The sequence below is a fragment of the Delphinapterus leucas genome, chromosome 19 (genome assembly GCF_059928025.1).
Source record: "Delphinapterus leucas isolate spDelLeu-1000000601 "Yukka" chromosome 19, BTC_Dleu_Yukka2, whole genome shotgun sequence".
Classification (NCBI taxonomy): Eukaryota; Metazoa; Chordata; class Mammalia; order Artiodactyla; family Monodontidae; genus Delphinapterus; species Delphinapterus leucas.
This window is the reverse complement of record NC_143147.1, coordinates 12819909-12842769: the sequence shown is the minus strand read 5'-3', so window position 1 is coordinate 12842769 and position 22861 is coordinate 12819909. Positions and strand designations below refer to the sequence as shown.

The following is a 22861-nucleotide window of genomic DNA, read 5'->3' as shown; positions in this document are numbered from 1 at the left end:
TGATTATAAAATTAATATTCATATAAAAATTTAAATTATAGGAAATATAAGATAAAGGCAAATCATAATCTCCCACTCAGAGCTAGCAGTCACTAATGTTATATATTACTTCCAAGCGTTTTAATATGCCTATTCATATTTGTCTTTTCAAAATAAAAAGGGGCAATTTTTACATATTTTTATTAAAGCAATACATGCTCCCTGTAAAAACAAAATCCTATCATGCAGAAATGTAATTGTAACCAACTTTGTTTTTACTTGACAGATTGTGGATATAATTCCATGTCGGGGACTTTAGATTTACATCATCATTTTTTATGGGGCCACACAATCCTGTTATGCAGAGGTACCGTAATTAATTTAATAAGTGTCATCTTTAAAAATATCATAGTGACGAACTTCCTTGTCTCTTTGAACATTTATCCAATTGTTTCCTTAGGATAAACTTCCAGAAATAGAATTACAGAATCTAATGCTTTTGGTACATATAACCATATTAATCTGAAGGATTATATCCACTTACTCTCCCCCCTCCCCCTCGGTAAGGGCTTATTTCCCCACACCTTTGCCAACTCTAGGTCTCATCACTTGCTTGTGCCAGTTTTATAGGTGAACAAGGTAACTCACTCCTGCTTTACTTTGCTTTTATTATGAATGAGGCTGAATCTCATCTTGTTGCTGCCGGTCATTTGTTGTTCTGTGAATAGTCTTCGTGTCCTTTGTCCTTTTTCTCTTGAGAAGTTAATCTTTTTCTATTTTAAGAACTTTCATGTCTCAGAGGTTTTAGTAATCTCTCATGTATATTGCAGATGTTTTCCCCATTTGTTCCTCATCTCATGTGAGCCTCACAACAATCCCAGGGGGCTGGCAGAGCAGGTGGAATGATCCCCACTTAATTGATGTGGAAACTGTGACTCAGTGAGGAATACTGGCCAATGTAAGAGGGGTGTGGGAGGACCGTGGTTTCCTTGCTCTGAGTCTGGTGCACCAAGCTGTCCTACTGTTCCAAGGGCCCTGATGGCATCCTTCAGGATTATGGGAGAAATAACATTTCCCCTATACAAATTAAAATGTCTTGACTATTTGGGCCTCAGTTTTCTCTTCTGTCAAAAAAAATGGAATTTTTTCAACAACATGATCCCTTATGTCCTCTTCAGCTCAACGATCCTCCGATTCTGTGATTTAAGGCACAGGAGAGACGTGCATTGTCTTTATCCTCCAAGCATGTATGTGGGTGCGGGAGGCGGCTAGGCTGTCCGTTTCCACGTGTGAAGTGCAGGGTGAATGTCCACAATGGCATGATACCAGGAGCCTTCCTCCCTAGACTTGCCCAGGCGGGAACCTGGAGCTTGATCCTGGCCATGTCTCTCCCCAGTCAAGTCAAACACACAAGGCAACAGCGATAAACCCCAGCACCTCCACGTCTCGGGCTAGAGCAAGGTGGCTACTGCGTCTTCCCAGGATCCGCGGAGGTGTCACCGAGCAGGGCACACACCATGGGAGCCTGGTCACCGCTTCCTACTCCTTCTTAGCAATGTATCTCAGGAAGCAACTGCTGTTTGATCAAAATCGATGTGGGGATAAACTATTTGTCTTCCTGATACTAGGAGATTCTTCCTAATGACTCTTTCTTATTACAAAATTAATATGTGTTTGTTTAGGCAGGTTTAGAAAATCAATCCTCAAAAATAAGAAAATAAAAATCATTCATGATGAGATTGGTTCAAGATGGTGGAATAGAAGGACATGCTCTCACTACCCCTTGCGAGAGCACCGGTATCACAAATAACTGCTGAACAATCATCAACAGGAAGACACTGGAACTCACCAAAAAAGATACCCCACATCCAAAGATGAAGGAGAAGCCACAATGAGATGGTAGGAGGGGCGCAATCACAATAAAATCAAATCCCATAATTGCTGGGAGGGTGACTCACAAACTGGAGAACACTTATAACACAGAAGTCCACCCACTGGAGTGAAGATTCTGAGCCCCACGTCAGGCTTCCCAGCCTGGGGGTCCGGCAACGGGAGGAGGAATTCCTAGAGAATCAGACTTTGACGGCTGCCGGGATTTGATTGCAGGACTTCAACAGGACTGGGGGAAACAGAGACTCCACTCTTGGAGGGCACACACAAAGTAGTGTGCGCATCGGGACCCAGGGGAAGGAGCAGTGACCCCAGGGAAGACTGAACGAGACGTACCTGCTAGTGTTGGAGTGTCTCCTGCAGAGGCAGGGGGTGGCTGTGGCTCACCGTGAGGACAAGGACACTGGCAGAAGAAATTCTGGGAAGTGCTCCTTGGCATGAGCCCTCCCAGAGTCCGCCATTAGCCCCACCAAAGAGACCAGGTAGGCGCCAGTGTTGGGTTGCCTCAGGCCAAACAACCAACAGGGAGGGAACCCAGCTCCACCCATCAACAGTCAAGTGGATTAAAGTTTTACCTAGCTGTGCCCACCAGAGCACCAGCCAGCTCTACCCACCACCAGTCCCTCCAATCAGGAAACTTGCTCAATCCTCTTAGAGAGCCTCATCCACAAGAGGTCAGACAGCAGAAGCAAGAAGAACTACAATCCTGCAGCCTGTGGAACAAAAACCACATTCACAGAAAGACAAGATGAAAAGGCAGAGGGCTATGCACCAGATGAAGGAACAAGATAAAACCCCAGAAAAACAACTAAATGAAGTGGAGATAGGCAACTTTCCAGAAAAAGAATTCAGAATAAACATAGTGAATATGATCCAGGACCTCAGAAAAAGAATGGAAGCAAAGATCGAGAAGATGCAAGAAATATTTAACAAAGACCTAGAAGAATTAAAGAACAAACAAACAGAGATGAACAATACAATAACTGAAATGAAAACTACACTAGAAGGAATCAATAGCAGAATAACTGAGGCAGAAGAAAAGATAAGTGTCCTGGAAGAGAGAATGGTGACTGCTGTGGAACAGATTAAAGAAAAAAAGAATGAAAAGAAATGAAGACAGCATAAGAGACCTCTGGGACAACATTAAATGCAACAGCATTCGCATTATAGGGGTCCCAGAAGGAGAAGAGAGAGAAAGGACCAAAGAAAATATTTGAAGAGATTATAGTCGAAAACTTCCCTAACATGGGAAAGGAAATAGGCACCCAAGTCCAGGAAGTGCAACGAGCCCCATACAGGACAAACCCAAGGAGAAACACGCCGAGCCACTTAGTAATCAAATTGGCAAAAATTAAAGACAAAGAAAAATTATTGAAAGCAGCAAGGGAAAAATAACAAATAACATACAAGGGAACTCCCATAAGGTTAACAGCTGATTTCTCAGCAGAAACTCTATAAGCCAGAAGGAGTGGCACGATATACTTAAAGTGATGAAAGGGAAGAACCTACAACCAAGATTACTCTACCTGGCAAGGATCTCATTCAGATTTGATGGAAAAATCAAAACCTTTACAGACAAGCAAAAGCTAAGAGAATTCAGCACCACCAAACCAGCTCTACAACAAATGCTAAAGGATCTTCTCTAAGTGGTAAACACAAGAGAAGAAAAGGACCTACAAAAACAAACCCAAAACAATTAAGAAAATGGTCATAGGAACATACATATCGATAATTACCTTAAATGTGAATGGATTAAATGCTCCAACCAAAAGACATGGGCTTGCTGAATGGATACAAAAACAAGACCCATACATATGCTGTCTACAAGGGACCCACTTCAGACCTAGGGACACATTCAGACTGAAAGTGAGGGGATGGAAAAAGATACTCCATGCAAATAGAAATCAAAAGAAAGCTGGAGTAGCAATACTCATATCAGATAAAATAGACTTTAAAATAGAGAATGTTACAAGAGACAAGGAAGGACACTACATAAAGATCAAGGGATCAATCCAAGAAGAAGATTCAAGAATTATAAATATATATACACCCAACATAGGAGCACCTCAATACATAAGGCAACTGCTAACAGCTATAAAAGAAGAAATCGACAGTAACACAGAAATAGTGGGGGATTTTAACACCTCACTTACACCAATGGACAGATCATCCAAACAGAAAATTATTACGGAAACATAAGCGTTAAATGACACAACATACCAGACAGATTTAATTGACATTTATAGGACATTCCATCCAAAAACAGCAGATTACACTTTCTTCTCAAATGCGCACGGAACATTCTCCAGGATAAATCACATCTTGGGCCACAAATCAAGCCTCAGTAAATTTAAGAAAATTGAGATCATATCAAGCATCTTTTCTGACCACAACGCTATTAGATTAGAAATCAATTACAGGAAAAATACGTAAAAAACACAAACACATGGAGGCTAAACAATATATTACTAAATAACCGAGATCACTGAAGAAATCAAAGAGGAAATCAAAAAATACCTAGAGACAAATCACAATGAGAACACAACAATCTAAAACCTATGGGATGCAGTGAAAGCAGTTCTCAGAGGGAAGTTTATAGCAATACAAGCCTACCTCAAGAAACAAGAAAAATCTCAAATAAACAATATAACCTTACACCTGAAGGAACTAGAGAAATAAGAATAAACAAAACCCAAAGTTAGCAGAAGGAAAGAAATAATAAATTTCAGAGCAGAAATAAATGAAATGGAAACAAAGAAAACAACAGCAAAGATCAATAAAACTAAAAGCTGATTCTTTGAGAAAATAAACAAAATTGATAAACCATTAGCCAGACTCATCAAGAAAAAAAGGGAGAAGACTCAAATCAATAGAATTAGAAATGAAAAAGAAGTAACAATCGACACTGCAGAAATACAAAAGATCATGAGAGATTACAAGCAACTCTATGCCAAAAAAATGGACAACCTGGAAGAAATGGACAAATTCTTAGAAATGCACACGTGCCAAGACTGAATCAGGAAGAAATAGAAAATATGAACAGACCAATAACAAGCAATGAAATTGAAACTGTGATTAAAAATCTTCCAACAAGCAAAAGCCCAGGACCAGATGGCTTCACAGGCGAATTCTATCAAACATTTAGAGAAGAGCTAACACCTATCTTTCTCAAACTCTTCCAAAATACAGCAAAGGGAGGAACACTCTCAAATTCATTCTACGAGGCCACCATCACCTTGATACCAAAACCAGACAAGGATGTCACAAAGAAAGAAAACTACAGGCCAATATCACTGATGAACACAGATGCAAAAATCCTCAACAAAATACTAGCAAACAGAATCCAACAGCACATTAAACGGAGCATACACCATGATCAAGTGGGGTTTATTCCAGGAATGCAAGGATTCTTCAATATATGCAAATCAATCAACATGACACACCATATTAACAGATTGAAGGAGAAAAACCATATGATCATCTCAATAGATGCAGAGAAAGCTTTTGACAAAATTCAACTCCGATTTATGATAAACAACCCTGCAGAAAGTAGGTATAGTGGGAACTTTCCTCAACATAATAAAGGCCATATATGACAAACCCACAGCCAACATCATCCTCAATGGTGAAAAACTGAAAGCATTTCCACTAAGATCAATAACAAGACAAGGTTGCCCACTCTCACCACTCTTATTCAATATAGTTTTGGAAGTTTTAACCACAGCAATCAGAGAAGAAAAGGAAATAAAAGGAATCCAAATAGGAAAAGAAGAAGTAAAGCTGTCACTGTTTGCAGGTGACATGACACTATACATAGAGAATACTAAAGATGCTACCAAAAACCTACTAGAGCTAATCAATGAATTTGGTAAAGTAGCAGGATACAAAATTAATGCACAGAAATCGCTTGCATTCCTATACTCTAATGATGAAATATCTGAAAGTGAAATTAAGAGAACACTCCCATTTACATTGCAACAAAAAGAATAAAATATCTAGGGGAATAAACCTACCTAAGGAGACAAAACACCTGTATGCAGAAAATTATAAGACACTGATAAAACAAATTAAAGATGATACAAATGGAGAGATATACCATGTTCTTGGATCGGAAGAATTAATATTGTGAAAATGACTCTACTACCCAAAGCAATCTACAGATTCAATGCAATCCCTATCAAACTACCACTGGTGGCTTCCCTGGTGGCACAGTAGTTAAGAGTCCGCCTGCCGATGCAGGGGACACGGGTTCATGCCCCAGTCCGGGAAGATCCCACATGACGCGGAGCGGCTGGGCCCGAGAGCCACGGCCGCTGAGCCTGTGCGTCTGGAGCCTGTGATCCGCAACGGGAGAGGACACAACAGTGAGAGGCTCGCATACGGCAAAAAAAACAAAAAACACAAACTACCACGGGCATTTTTCACAGAACTAGAACAAAAAATTGTACAATTTGTATGAAAATACAAAAGACCCCGAATAGCCAAAGCAATCTTGAGAATGAAAAACGGACTTGGAGTAATCAGGTTCCCTGACTTCAGACTATACTACAAAGCTACAGTAATCAAGACAGTATGGTACTGGCATGAAAACAGAAACATAGATCAATGGAACAGGATAGAAAGCCCAGAGATAAACCCACGCACATATGGCCACCTTTTCTTTGATAAAGGAGGCAGGAATGTACAGTGGAGAAAGGACAGCCTCTTCAATAAGTGGTGCTGGAAAAACAGGACAGGTACACGTAAAAGTATGAGATTAGATCACTACCTAACACCATACACAAAAATAAGCTCAAAATGGATTAAAGACCTAAATGTAAGGCCAGAAACTATCAAACTCTTAGAGGAAAACATAGGCAGAACACTCTATGACATAAATCACAGCAAGATCCTTTATGACCCACCTCCTAGAGAAATGGAAATAAAAACACAGATAAACAAATGGGACCTAATGAAACTTCAAAGCTTTTGCACAGCAAAGGAAACCAGAAACAAGACCAAAAGACAACCCTCAGAATGGGAGAAGATATTTGCAAATGAAGCAACTGACAAAGGATTACTCTCCAAAATTTATAAGCAGCTCATGGAGCTCAATAACAAAAAAACAAACAACTCAATCCAAAAATGGGCAGAAGACCTAAATAGACATTTCTCCAAGGAAGATATACAGACTGCCAACAAACACATGAAAGAATGCTCAACATCATTCATCATTAGAGAAATGCAAATCAAAACTACAATGAGATATCATCTCACACCAGTCAGAATGGCCATCAGCAAAAAATCTAGAAACAATAAATGCTGGAGAGGGTGTGGAGAAAAGGGAACACTCCTGCACTGCTGGTGGGAATGTGAATTGGTACAGTCACTATGGAGAACAGTACGGAGATTCCTTAAAAAACTACAAATAGAACTACCATATCAGCCAGCAATCCCACTCCTGGGCATATACCCTGAGAAAACCATAATTCAAAAACAGTCATGTACCAAAATGTTCATTGCAGCTCTATTTATGATAGACCGGAGACGGAGACAACCTAAGTGCCCATCATCGGATGAATGGATAAACAAGATGTGGCACATATATACAATGGAATATTACTCAGCCATAAAAAGAAACGAAATTGAGCTATTTGTAATGAGGTGGAGAGACCTAGAGTCCGTCATACAGAGTGAAGTAAGTCAGAAAGAGAAAGACAAATACCGTATGCTAACACATATATGTGGAATTTAAGAAAAAAAAATGTCACGAAGAACCTAGGGGTAAGACAGGAATAGAGACACAGACCTACTGGAGAATGGACTTGAGGATATGGGGAGGGGGAAGGGTGAGCTGTGACAAAGTGAGAGAGAGGCATGGACATATATACACTACCAAACGTAAGGTAGATATCTAGTGGGAAGCAGCCGCATAGCACAGGGATATCAGCTCGGTGCTTTGTGACCGCCTGGAGGGGCGGGATAGTGAGGGTGGGAGGGAGGGAGACGCAAGAGGGAAGAGATATGGGAACATATGTGTATGTATAACTGATTCACTTTGTTATAAAGCAGAAACTAACACACCATTGTAAAGCAATTATACTCCAATAAAGATGTAAAAGAAAAAATAAATAAAATAGACGTGATGAAGAAATAAATAAAATTAGAAATGAAAAAGGAGAAGTTACAACAGACACCGCAGAAATACAAAGCATCCTAAGAATCTACTACAAGCAACTCTATGCCAATAAAACGGACAACCTGGAAGAAATGGACAAATTCTTAGAAAGGTATAACCTTCCAAGACTGAACCAGGAATAAATAGAAAATATGAACAGACCAATCACAAGTAATGAAATTGAAACTGTGATTAAAAATCTTCCAAAAGGGGCTTCACTGGTGGCGCAGTGGTTGAGAGTCCGCCTGCCGATGCAGGGGACACGGGTTCGTGCCCCGGTCCGGGAAGATCCCACATGCGGCAGAGCGGCTTGGCCCGTGCGCCCTGGCCGCCGAACCTGCGTGTCCGGAGCCTGTTCTCCGCAAAGGGAGAGGCCACGACGGTGAGAGGCCCGTGTACTGCAAAAAAATTCTTCCAACAGAGCATCCCTGGTGGCGCAGTGGTTGAGAGTCCACCTGCCGATGCAGGGGACGCGGGTTCGTGCCCCAGTCCAGGAGGATCCCACATGCCGCGCAGCGGCTGTGCCCGTGAGCCATGGCCGCTGAGCCTGCGCGTCCGGAGCCTGTGCTCCGCAAAGGGAGAGGCCACGACAGTGAGAGGCCCACCTATTGCCAAAAAAAAAAAAAAAAAAAATTCCAACAAACAAAAGTCTAGGACCAGATGGCTTCACAGCTGAATTCTATCAAACATTTAGAGAAGAGCTAACACCCATTCTTCTCAAACTCTTAGAAAAAATTGAAGAGGAAGGAAAACTCCCAAACTCATTCTATCAGACCACCATCACCCAGATACCAAAACCAGACAAAGATACTACAAAAAAAGCAAATTACAGACCAATATCACTGAAGATACCTGCAAAAATCCTCAACAAAATACTAGCAAACAGAATCCAACAGCACTTTAAAAGTATCATACACCATGATCAAGTGGGGTTTATTCCAGGAATGCAAGGATTCTTCAATATACGCAAATCAATCAACATGACACACCATATTAACAAATTGAAGGAGAAAAACCATATGATCATCTCAATAGATGCAGAGAAAGCTTTTGACAAAATTCAACACCCATTTATAATAAAAACCCTGCAGAAAGTAGGCACAGAGGGAACTTTCCTCAACATAATAAAGGCCATATATGACAAACCCACAGCCAACATCATCCTCAATGGTGAAAAACTGAAAGCGTTTCCACTAAGATCAGGAACAAGACAAGGTTGCGCACTCTCACCACTCTTATTCAACATAGTTTTGGAAGTTTTAGCCACAGCAATCAGAGAAGAAAAGGAAATAAAAGGAATCCAAATCGGAAAAGAAGGAGTAAAGCTGTCACTGCTTGCAGATGACACGATACTATATATAGGGAATCCTAAAGATGCTACCAGAAAACTACTAGAATCAATGAATTTGGTAAAGTAGCAGGATACAAAATTAATGCACAGAAATCTCTGGCATTCCTATATACTAATGATGAAAAATCTGAAAGTAAAATCAAGAAAACACTGCCATTTACCATTGCAACAAAAAGAATAAAATATCTAGGGATAAACTTACCTAAGGAGACAAAACACCTGTATGCAGAAAATTATATGACACTGATGAAAGAAATTAAAGATGATACAAATAGATGGAGAGATATAACATGTTCTTGGACTGGAAGAATCAACACTGTGAAAATGACTCTACTACCGAAAGCAATCTATGGATTCAATGCAATCGCTATCAAACTACCACTGGCGGCTTCCCTGGTGGCACAGTAGTTCAGAGTCTGCCTGCCGATGCAGGGGACTTGGGTTCGTGCCCCGGTCCAGGAGGATCCCACATGCCACGCAGCAGCTGGGCCCATGAGCCATGGCCACTGAGCCTGTGCCTCTGGAGCCTGTGGTCCGAAATGGGAGAGGCCACGACAGTGAGAGGCCCGTGTATTGCAGAAAAAAAAAAAAAAATCTTCCAACAATCAAATGTCCAGTACCAGATGGCTTCACAGGTGAATTCTACCAAACATTTACGGAAGAGCTAACACCCATCCTTCTCAAACTCTTCCAAAAATTTGCAGAGGAAGGAAAACTCCCAAACTCATTCTATGAGGCCACCATCACCTGGATACCAAAACCAGACAGAGTTAGTACAAAAAAAGAAAATTAAAGACCAATATCACTGATGAATGTAGATGCAAAAATCCTCAAGAAAGTAGTAGCAAAGAGAATCCAACAACACATTAAAAGGATCATACACCATGATCAAGTGGGATTTATCCCAGGGATGCAAGGATTCTTCAATATATGCAAATCAATCATTGTGATACACCATATTAACAAATTGAAGAATAAAAACTGTATGACCATCTCAATAGATGCAGAAAAAGCTTTTGAAAAAATTCAACACCAATTTATGATAAAAACTCTCCAGAAAGTGGGCACAGAGGGAACCTACCTCAACATAATAAAGGCCATATATGACAAACCCCCAGCAAACATCATTCTTAATGGTGAAAAACTGAAAGCATTTCCTCTAAGATCAGGAACAAGACAAGCATGTCCACTCTCACCACTATTATTCAACAGTTTTGGAAGTCCTAGCCACGGCAATCAGAGAAGAAAAAGAAATAAAATGAATACAGATTGGAAAAGAAGAAGTAAAACTGTCACTGTTTGCAGATGACATGATACTATATGTAGAGAGTCCTAAAAATGCCACCAGCAAACTACTAGAGCTAATCAGTGAATTTGGTAAAGTTGCCGAATACAAAATTAATGCACAGAAATCTCTTGCATTCCTATACACTAACGATGAAAAATCTGAAAGAGAAATTAAGGATACACTCCCATTTACCATTGCAACAAAAACAGTAAAATACCTAGGAATAAACCTACCTAGGGAGACAAAAGACCTGTGTACACAAAACTGTAAGATACTGATGAAAGAAATGAAAGATGATAGAAACAGATGGAGAGATATACCATGTTCTTGGAGTTGAAGATTCAATATTGTGAAAATGACTATACTACCCAAAGCAATCTACAGATTTAATGCAATCTCTATCAAATTACCAATGGTATTTTTAACAGAACTAGAACAAAAAACCTTAAAATTTGTATGGAGACACAAAAGACCCCAAATAGCCAAAGTAGTCTTGAGGGAAAAAAACGGAGCTGGAGGAATCAGACTCCCTGACTTTAGAGTATACTACAAAGCTACAGTAATCAAGAAAATGTGGCACTGGCACAAAAAGAGAGATACAGATCAATGGAACATGACAGAAAGCCCAGAGATAAACCCACGTACCTATGGTCAAATAATCCATGACAAAGGAGGCAAGGATATACAATGGAGAAAAGACAGTCTCTTCAATAAGTGGTGCTGGGAAAACTGCACAGCTACATGTAAAAGAATGAAATTAGAACACTCCCTAACACCATACACAAAAATAAACTCAAAATGGATTCGAGACCTAAGTGTAAGACAGGACACCATAAAACTCTTAGAAGAAAACATAGGAAGAACACTCTTTGACATAAATCACAGCAAGGTCTTTTTTGATCCACCTTGTAGAGTAATGGAAATTAAAACAAAAATAAACAAATGGGACCTAATGAAAGTTAAAACCTTTTTGCAAAGCAAAGGAAACTACAAACAAGATAAAAAGACAACCCTCAGAATGGGATAAAATATTTGCAAACGAATCAACAAAGGATTAATCTCCAAAATATATAAACAGCTCATGCAGCTCAATATTAGAAAAACAAACAACCCAATTCAAAAATGGGCAGAAGACCTAAATAGACATTTCTCCAAAGAAGACATATAGATGGCCAAGAAGCACACAAAAAGCTGCTCAACATCACTAATTATTAGAGAAATGCAAATCAAAACTACAGTGAGGTATCACCTTACACCACTTAGAATGGGCACCATCAGAAAATCTACGAACAACAAATGCTGGAGAGGGTGTGGAGAAAAGGGAATCCTCTTGCACTGTTGGTGGGAATGTAAATTGATACAGCCACTATGGAGAACATTATGGAGGTTCCTTAAAAAACTAAAAATAGAATTACCATGTGACCCAGCAATCCCACTACTGGGCATATACCCAGAGAAAACCATAATTCAAAAAGACACATGTGGGCTTCCCTGGTGGCGCAGTGGTTGAGAGTCCGCCTGCCGATGCAGCGGACGCGGGTTTGTGCCCCAGTCCAGGAGGATCCCACATGCTGCAGAGCAGCTGGGCCCGTAAGCCATGGCCGCTGAGCCTGCGCGTCCAGAGCCTCTGCTCCACAACAGGAGAGGCCACAACAGTGAGAGGCCCGTGTACCACAAAAAAAAAAAAAAAAAAAAAGACACATGCACCCTGATGTTCATTGTAGCACTATTTACAATAGCCAGGTCATGGAAGCAACCTAAATGCCCACTGACAGTCGAATGGATAAAGAAGATGTGGTACATACATATAATGGAATATTATTCAGCCATAAAAAGGAATGAAATTGGGTCATTTGTAGAGACATGGATGGATTTAGAGACTGTCATACAGAGTGAAGTAAGTCAGAAAGAGAAAAATAAATATTGTATATTAACGCATATATGTGGAATCTAGAAAAATGGTACAAATGAATTGGTTTGCGGGGCAGAAATTGAGACACAGATATAGAGAACAAACGTATGGACACCAAGGGTCGAAAGCGATGGAGGGAGGTGGTGGTGCTGTGATGAATTGGGAGATTGCGATTGACATGTATACGTTAATATGTATAAAATGGATAACTAATAAGAACCTGCTGTATAAAAAAATAAAATTAAATTAAAAGAAAACCAGTGTTCAGAAAAACAAAAACACTTTCGCAAATGCTTTTAGTTTTGGTAATTGCCCCAAACTGTAAAGAACCAACGTGACCCTCGAGTGGGAATGGAGTCTCAAACTGCTTCCTCCAGATAATGGAAACCTAGTCAGCAAACCAACGGAACAAGCTCCCCGGGCTCGCAACTACATGGGTGACCTCCACTGTGCGTGCCAAGTGAAGGAAGCCAGGCCAAAGGCCTCCATTCGGTGTGATTCCATTTGCGTCACATCAGTTCTGGAGAAGGCAGAACTATAGCGTCAGAGGAGAGAGCAGTGGTTGCCTGTGCCGAATGCGGGGTGGGGGGGTGACAACAAAGGGAGTCTGAGAGAATTTGACTGGGGGCGGGGTGGTAGTGATGGAACTGTTTCGTCTTTTAATTGTGGTCGTGGTTACACAGCGCTTTGCATTTGTCAAACCTTACAGGACGTTCATTAAAACCAGTGAATTTCAGTGTGTATGAAGTTTTTCAATGTTTTAGTAAAAAGGGTGTATATTAAAAAAATCATTCATAAACATACCATCATTAGTAATAACATTTTGGTGTGTACTTTTTTGTGTTTATACAAAAAATGAGATCAAACTTTTGCAGCTTATTCACTTAAAGCATATATTGGACAACTTTCCGTATCATTAAACATAAATCAACTCCTCCATTTTCAAGGTTCCATGGCACTCCACTCATAAATGTACCATGGTTTATTTATCCCCATAGTTGGGCAAATAGGTTGCTTTCCATTATCTACTATTTCCATTATTTATTATCACAAAAATGTTGCAATGAACAAACCTTCGTGCAAACCTACTGCTCTTTTTGTGGAGAAAATGCATAAAGATGGAACAGTGGGCTTAGCTCTACGTTGACAAACTGCTGTCCAGAAAGGCTGCCACACTGCCACCCACCAGTTCTATGTGAGACAAAAATTCCACCGCTTTAATTTGTATTATCTGATCGCTAGTAATTTTTCTTTTTTTGTATGTATGGCTGTTAACTATTTGATATTCTTTTCCGAACTCTTTATGTCCTTTGCCCCACTCTATCTTGGGATGTTCATCTTCTATTTCCTTATGGATTTGTAAACATCCCTTAAATGTTAGTGATAGTAACTCTACGATCTTGATCAGGCCTAGCAATGACTTACTCTATGCTTTTTGTCTTCAGTATCATGTTTACAAAAGCTTTCTCTACTATTTTAGCCTGCATTTTATGGTTGCAAAAGACAGAAGCTCATGCAGAACCTCCACAGAAAGGAGGTGGGATGGGGAGGGGGGTAATTGTTAGAGTGGATGTAGGTGACATGAAAATCCGGGAAGCCCAGGAAGCCTAAAGCACTGGTCTCCAGACTCAGGAGCACACGCCACATTGGAGTGTGGGAAGAAAACATCAGCCCTTCTACTTGAGTACATATACGTTTATAGTTTTTATAGGAAACTGGAACAAACGTACATAAGATGTACAAAAATACGTGTTCAGTTTATAGAATAATAAAACAAATACTCAGGTATCCATCACCTGGGCTAATAATACCATTAATTTGTTATCTCATCCTTTCAGATGTCTGCTTTTTCCCTCACATGCTACCCCTGACAACCACTTGCCAAATGTTTGTGCAGTAATACATGTAGATGTGCAAGTAAGTAAATATGCGTGCGCTGGAGGAGGCGTGTCAAGTTGTTGACTCTGAGGCCCCACTTGTCTCTGCCCGCCAGCTTCTTGCTCTACCCACAGACCTCCTCTTCTGAGTGGTTTGCACCCGGCTCGTGGTGGCTGCGCTGGCCCGGCTCCGGCCCCTCCTCGTCATGACCTTCTTGCTTCATTCAGCTCCTGTTGCTCATCGGCACAGCCTTCTTCTGTCCATGCTCCAGAGCTGGCTGGGACCAGGCCAGCTGTGAACTGGCAGGCTCCGGGCTGCGGAGGGTTTGACCGTGTGGTGCAGTAGACTGCACTGCCCACCAGAGACCCGCGTGAGTGGGCTGCTGCCCTCCGGTGTGTTCATTTTAAAGGAGGATGTAGCATTAGAATCTCTGTCTTCATTTCGTTAAGTTCATTAAGTTCCAGTATTAATTTTTAGTAATCACCACCAGTACAATATACTACCTTTGTTACGCAGTCAAGTTTTGTAAGCCATGTATCTGTTTCCATACTTTCATTTGTGACTTGATCCACCTGTTGAACGCTAGGTAAGCACTACATTTTAACAAATCATTATGGCTTTGTAATATATTTTAGTAACAGTAAGACAAGTCTTTTCTCCTTGCTATTATTTTTACTGTCTTCCCTTACTTTCCTGTATCTTTCCTTGAACTATTTTGCACATTTATTTTTCCAGATTAATTTCAGAATCTTTTTTGTTGAGCTCCCAAAAAACACCCCTGCAAATTTTTAAAGTTTATTGAGGTGTGTATGTATAAACTAAATTATACCCTTCATGCCTGTCCCTGTTAAGGGTGGAAGTTGATTCTCTCAGAGCTCCGTAGCCCCACTCTCTTCTGTAACTGAGAGCCTTTCCGGCGTCTGAGCTGACCAGGAGACGGGCAGCTTTAGCCTCCCTCAGCTTCACTTAATTACATCGGCTGTCCTCATCAGCCTGACTGCGCAAGGGCAGGATGGGAGCCAAATGGTCCTCAGTCTGGTTTCAATTCAGTATTTGAAAATGCTCAAATGGAAATACTGCATTTAGCCTCGATAAAGCCTCATAGGCTAACCAAACAGCCTATTTCTCCTTTTTGCTGGAATTACAGCAACTCAGTGGAGAAACCCTTGGTATCCTATGCTGAACAGAAGTTCTGATAGGAAATGATATATGTCTTTGATTAAAAATTTTAAATGGAGTGATCAAATAATTACCAGAAAATGGAATTTGTTTACTTGAGAGATGCTTTCAAATTATGTGTTTCAAGGAAGCAAAATTAATTAAAGAGCTTCCTGGTCAGGGGAAGATGAATTACTTCATTATTCTTAACTTTTTCTCTTCTCTATTGGGAGAAAATTAGTAGGCTCCGCGGTATTGGGGGCGGGGGGGGGAAGCCAATGTGCTGCAGAGCAGTGGTCCTCAAACCTTAATGTGCATAAAAATCACGTGGGGATCTTGTTAAACTACAGATTCTGACTCAGGACACCTGGATGGAGCCTGATTCTGCGTTTCTAGTCAGCTCTCAGGTGATCCTGCTGGTCCAGGGACTGCTTCTGGGCATCAAGGCTGTAGAGGGAGTTCTAGGGTTAGCTTTGCTGCAGACTTGCAGACAGGTCCCCCTCGGCCCTTCCTCTCCTACACAGCGAGGACGTACGGGATGGTCTCTGCCACGTCTGATACCGTGATGACACAACAACCTCAAGGTCATCCGAGAGACCTCAGCACCCAGCAGATGCAGAGCCCAAGGCTCTCGAGACTGGGAGGCTCTCGTACCACCTACAGTTCAGCTTGGCCCCGTACCTCTGCATCATCCCAGTGGAGACTGGATAGGGGGCCCCCAGCTGAGGACCACCCCCTCAAGCAGTACTTCACACGGCTCATGTGTAAGGGCAGCGCCTAGGCTTGGTCCACAGAAAGGGACTCGGCGGGCACACGAGTCACCAGCCCCGCAGCTGAAACTGACCCAGTGCTGCTACCTGCAGCCCGAGGGGAAACTGCCTGCCCTCCCCTGCAGTTCGTTCCCCGCTCGGCGTCCTGGGCCCCAGAAAGCGCCCCCATGGCCACTGAGCAAACTGCTCTGCCTCTCTGAGCCCGCCCGTTGGCTCCACCCTCCAGCTCCAGTCACCGGAGCTGCTGAGTGGGGCTGAGGAACCCTCGTCTGGCCGCCTGCATGACCCCCGGCCCCATCCCGCCTCTGCTCCGTCAGAGCTCTCCGAGAGGCTCCTTCAGCCGGCTCTCACCTGCAACCTGGAGGAGCTGGTACCGCGCCTCCCTGTGTCCGAGCTGCAGTGAATCGCTGCGCGATGGCCGATACCTTCTCCACATCGCACTGTTTTCTTTCAAGTGCCCTTCGTGGGAACTCTCCTTCCCCTCCTCAGTTGTTTTCTTTTTTTTTTGAGTTATAGATTACAGACAATCAAATGCAAACACCCGAAGTTTATACTTAACACCTCCTGAGCTACGCAAGTCATCACCCAGATCCAGCCACAGAGCGTCTCCACGGCTCCGGAAGGACGCCTGCGCGTCTCATAGTAACCGCCCACCTCCTGCCGCAGGTGAGCACTGTTCTCACAGCATCTCATCTCATCCTCAGTTATCCCTGTTCTACAAATAAAAAATCCAAGACAAGTGAGTTGGTCTTTCTAACCTGGTCCTGTACCAGAGCAGGACCCTGTGGGGCTTTCCCAGAACAGACCCTCTCCCCCACACCCAGATCCTCCACCAGCCTCTCGCCCGCAGGAGAGTTTTAGCCTCCTAGGCTTTCCCTGAGTTCCAAAGAGAAAAATTAATCAGAGAAGAAAATACAGACGAAAGGAAAAGAGTCCTGTAAGACAAAATAAGAAGGGTTTAGCTATTAAAGTCAGGGACCTTTAGTTCCCCCTCAAGGGCTGTGGATAATATTCGGAGCCATTTCCTTTGAGCTGCTTTGCAGATACTGAAACTCCCACCAGGTGGAAGAAGTTGACCGCATGCTGATCACAAGCAGGTAGACTTCAGACCAGCTGGAACCAGGTTGACAGTGTTGACTCTTGATTACCTCGCCACTGACCAATCAGAAGAGTGTCCACGAGCTGATCACGCACCCCACAACGCCCCTCCCTCACCCTGTCTTTAGAAACCTTTCCCTGAAAGCTGTCGGGGGAGTTTGGGCCTTTCTAGCACTAGCTACCTGGACACCTTGCTCGGTGCCCTGTGATAAATGCTGCACTTCACCCACACCCTGTGTCAGTGCATGGGCTTTACTGCGTGTGGGCTAGTGGACCCAAGTTTGGTTGGGTAAGAGGCCGACCTGAGTACTGCCTCCCCCATGAGTGGGAGTGGTAACCCCTGTGTCCTCCTTGACTGGGTGCAAACACAGTGACATATGCAACCCGGACAGGACACCCCTCCATGATGAGGTGTTGCAGCTCCCTGAAAGCAAAGGACCCAATTTATAAACTTGACTTTTCACTGACGGCATATTCAGTGATATTAAGCAAAAATAGATATTTTTTGGTGTGATAATGAGATTTTTTTTTTTTTTTGCGGTATGCGGGCCTCTCACTGTTGTGGCCTCTCCCATTGCGGAGCACAGGCTCCGGACGCACAGGCCCAGCGGCCATGGCTCACGGGCCCAGCCGCTCCGCGGCATGTAGGATCCTCCAGGACCGGGGCATGAACCCGTGTCCCCTGCATCAGCAGGCGGACTCTCAACCACTGTGCCACCAGGGAAGCCTGATTGTGGTTATTTTTAAGACTGAGTTGGTATCTTCTATAGATGTGCACACATGTGGGACTGGATGGGGTGGGAATGGGTGGAGATGTAGAAGAAAAAGGTCAGCCGCGTTAAGAGTTACTGAAGCTTGGTGATGGGTGTATCAAGTTCACTAAACTAGGCCACTCTTTGAGTATGTTTAAAATTTCCCACAATAAAAAGGAAACTCAAGTTTTCCTTCAATTAAATATCCACAGAGATGTTCTCCTGAAGTATGACACAGAGTGAGTGACTTTTAAGACCCCCTAGGAGGGGCAACATTAGCGCCCTCAGACTCCTAACGTGAATCAAAGCAACGGTCACGGTGGGCGCCTGGCGGACGGATCAGATGAAGCTCTGCCCTCGGCCCTTCCAGGGCCTCACCGACACTCAAAATAGAGCCAGAGTCCCTGCCATGGACTCCAGCGCCCAATGAATGTGGCTTCCGGCCCCTTCTCCAGCCTCCTGCCCTCCCTGATTCAACAGCCACTGTCACGCTGGGCTCCTTGCTCTTCTTGAGTGTCCCATGCTCACTCTGGGGTCAGGGGCTTCCCCCCAGGTACTCACATGGCTCACTCCCAGTTTCCAAATGGTCACCTCCTGAAAGAGTCCTTCCATGACCAGTCACACTAATTCCCATCCTCGTTACTCTCCAAGCCCTTACCTTCTTTTATTTTTCTTCCCCACTGTACGATTATCTGACCCCACTTTATGCATTTATCTGTTGATGGTCTGTCTGCCATACTAAAGACGAGCTCCCCCAGCTAGGAGGCTTCCCTCCTGTCTCCCAGCACAGAGAACAGTCCTGGCACGTGGCAGACGCGCGATAAATACTGAAGGAACAGACCAACAGGCTGCTGAGCACAGCTGGGTGTCCTGGGGCCAGAGGGGGAGAAATGCTCGCTCATGACCTGTTGTTGGACCCTCGAAGGCAAGTAAGCGCCACCCTGTGAGCCGAGCACAGGCACAGATGGCACAGAATTAAACCAACTTGGCCTGGACTGGCAGAAACTAGGCCCCAGGAAAATCTGAGCAGCCAGACACAGCAACTGGCCCCTTGGGTCAAAGTGGGAGTGACACTCCATTGTTAAAGCCAGAAATCCTCGATAGGAACAGTCACAATCTGACGGAGCAGCTGCACCTGTGGTCGAAGCCCTCGCTGCAGCCAGCAGCCCTCCAACAACCCGCTGTCCTGAGCATCACATTCTAGAACGTGGAGGACTGCCCTCCTCCTTGGAAGACCGAGAGCTGCTTGAAGACTAACAGGCCCCTGCGCCCACCCCACTCCTGAGGAAGAAGCTGCTCTGACCGTGTCCTCATGCCCTGCTGTTCCTGTCAGAACCAAACGCCCCAAAACTTCTGGTTTCAACCTGATGGTTTTTCCCAGAAACTTTTTTTTCTATATTTGAATACCATTTAAGAAAACAGGTGTGAAGAGTTCATTAAGGTAATGTGACCAAACAGCTCCAGGCTCAGGTATGTATGGGGTGGGGGTGGGGGACAGGAGATGGGGGAGTTCCAGGAATTAGGATACTGCAAGGCAGACTCCAGTGTGGGGAGCAGGGGGGTGGAGGCAGGGTAGAAAACACTTATCATCAAACCCACTTGCTGACACCACCTGTTAAGCATGCCTCAAATCGCTGCCCTCATCAGGACCAAAAATAACATCAGTCATCACTTCCTGAGCATGTGCTGGTGTTCCACACAGCTTCTCTAACCCTCACAGCGACCTTACCACACCAGTGCTATTATATCCCCAGGTGACAGGTAAGAAAAGTAAGGCTGCGAGAGGTTACCTTAGCATCGTCAGGATGGAAACCAGGCTGGTTTCAGGGCAATGAGCTCCTGAAGAGTAACGCACGATGAACGGACAGGCTGCGTGCAGGCGCTGCACACCGGCCACCCCTGCAGGGGAGGAGCCCGAGTCCGGCCAGCTCTGAGGGTTACTGGCCGTGTGGTCCCCAATTCCACGTCACCATTCCCAGAGAACGAAGTCTCTCCACCAACACACCTGAAATGATGCCATCGATCAACAATGGTGAAGGGACAACTGAAGTTTGCCCTGAAAGCTGTTTTTTTCTTCTAGTGAATCCACTACCTAACCTTGGCAAGAGGGGGCTATTTCGGGCTACCTTCAAGTTCAATAATATAATTATACAAAATATAACAAAAATAACAGCTACATAAAAACTGAGCAGCACTGAGCTAGTTTAACAAGTGTTCATAACTGGAGCCTGAGAACACAGCCTGCGTGGGTCCTTAATACTCTGGAATGATACCCACCCAACAGTAAACAGCAGTTGCCTATGAGGAAGGTGGGGCAGTGCTGGTTACAGAGGCTTGAGCTTGACCTGCCATGTCTAATTTTTTAAAGGAACACACTGGTGGATTTCCACAATAAAAGATTGATGTTGAAGATCCAAAGGAAATGCATGCAAATAGTTTCCTGGTGGTGGAACAATGGTGGTTTAAAAATTTCTTCAACTTTTCTGTATATTCCAAATTTTTATGTTATAATCATGGAAAGACAAACTTTAAAGTACATTCTTAAATGAATAGAAAATACCTAAGTTCTAAAGAGGGTATGAAGGAACACGTGGCCAGAGGTTATTAATTGTACCTCATTAATAAATAGGAATAACCACCCGTATCTTTACAGAGTAATGTAACTCAGAACTACGAGTAAAATGTATCAGCTAAATGGATGAAAAATGCTTGTGTGTGACTGCTCTTTGAAAGGGTAGCTCTCTCTCACACACACACAATTTAAATTGTGCTATATGCAAAATAAAACACTTCTTTAGAGCACTATTGGTGATTTGAAAATTTTAATTTCTTTTAACCTTGTATTTAAAAACAATGAGATATTTTACAGTCTCTCATGCAGATGCATTCACAATTTCAAATCATTTACTGGGTTCACATTAGCTGTCCAACCCACACAGGCTTTCTACCGGTATTCAGTGAGTCTCAGCTCTTACACCTGAGCTATTAGCTACCTCACGGACAGCCAGATGCAGAAAGTACTTCCGGGCCTGCTGCATGGACAGCAGTCTTATAATTTTCAAATAAATGCCATTTCTTCGAATATTAATTCCACTGAAGAGTCCAGCAAAAACACCATAGCCCATCCAGGTCAAGGTCTGCAAGTGGCACTTTGCTGAGAGGCAGCCTTGATTTTAATTTCCCGAGATTCACAATGGAAAGGCTGCCCCATGGGTGCACAGCGCCCCCGTTCTGTCTGGGTTCACAAGGTCCCCATGAGTGCCCCACAGCACTGGGACAGGCAGGGACCTGACTAGAAATTGGGACCCAAGTTCTAATCTAGATTCAGGAGTGAAGCCAGCACCTTAATCTCTGGGATTGTCCGCTCATGAGTAGAGAGATTTGGATTGTCATCTCTGAGGTGCCTTTCCCTGCTTCTAAGCCTCTAAACTTGACACTGGAATGAAGAGCAAATAAAAGTTTCTTCAAAAGCTTCTGTTCCTTTTCTGGATCATGACATAAGCTCTAACCTGCAACAGCTGAGAACGAAGACTGAATTTTCTCCAGCACAAGCTGCTGCCAAGTGATCCACACAAATGTTCTGTGGCTTAAAACAGACCATCTTTTCAAAGGTCTGGCATTTTAGATACTTAAGATCTTTGTTACATGAGAGTAGTCTTTTATTAAGTTCCTCACGTTCTTGACAAGGTTCCTGGGAAAGTCATTCCAAACCAACTACTCCTGAGTTGAAGTTTATATAAACTAAATCTTGGTATTTTTTTAGTAAGGGAAGCTTAAAGGAGAATGGCACTGTATGAGTTCACTAGGGCGCTTTCACAAAGTACCACAGCACCGGGGCTTGAACCACAGATGTTTATTGTCTCAGCAGTTCTGGCGGCTAGAAGTCCCAGATCAATGGGTAGGCAGGGCTTGTTTCTGGAGGCCTCTCTGTGTCTTCACGTGGTCTCCTCTCTGCCTGTGTCCCAATATCTTCTCATAAGAACACCAGGCATGTTGGATGAGGGCCTTCCCTAAAGGCCTCATTTTAACTTCATCACCCTTTTAGAGACTGCCTCCATTGGGTTAGGACTTCAACGAACATGTGCATCTGCGGGAAAGTTCAGCCCATAACCACTACAGAGTTTATGACTTTTCTTTTTCACATTCCTTGACATAAATATCTATAGTAGGTTTTAACATTAAGTATTGAGAATTTAAAAACCAAAAGACAGCGCCATGTCACGTGCACAGAGCACAGAACTGATGTGCAAGGAAAGCCCGTGTCTGATGAGGCGCCACACCTGTTACGGTTTGTTGAGACTTTCAGAGGCTTTGCAGCAGCTTCAGGTGGAGAATGGTGATAAACGGTCAAGTCCAGACAGCAGGGAAGTTTTGAGTAGTTTTTGTTTCAGAAACAAAAGCCAGCATCTTCCTGAATGGCTGTCTGCCTAGCACTTTGTGGATGGATACACCAGAAGATGACGCACCTAACTCACCCAGATGCAAACCTGCCCCCCTCCACCCTCAAAACCGTCTCTCGAGGCCCCAGTCCCCCAGCCACCGCATCAGAGGCACCTGGGGTGGCAGGTGTGAACGCAGGTCTTTGCATCCTTCCTCAGCTCAGTGAACCCAGCCCTGGGCCCAGGAAC

The 22861-nt window shown here is 43.4% G+C and overlaps 1 protein-coding gene across 1 annotated transcript in view; it reads right to left on the bottom strand.

Annotated features, from left to right (window-relative positions):
* Positions 1–22847, bottom strand: part of LOC111186011 (myosin-3) — a 65708-nt gene extending 42861 nt beyond the window's left edge. The window contains exon 1 of the mRNA XM_089900336.1: positions 20024–22847. The gene's annotated coding sequence lies outside the window, so the exon portion shown is untranslated. The remainder of the gene's footprint in view (positions 1–20023) is intronic.
* Positions 22848–22861: the final 14 nt, after the last annotated feature.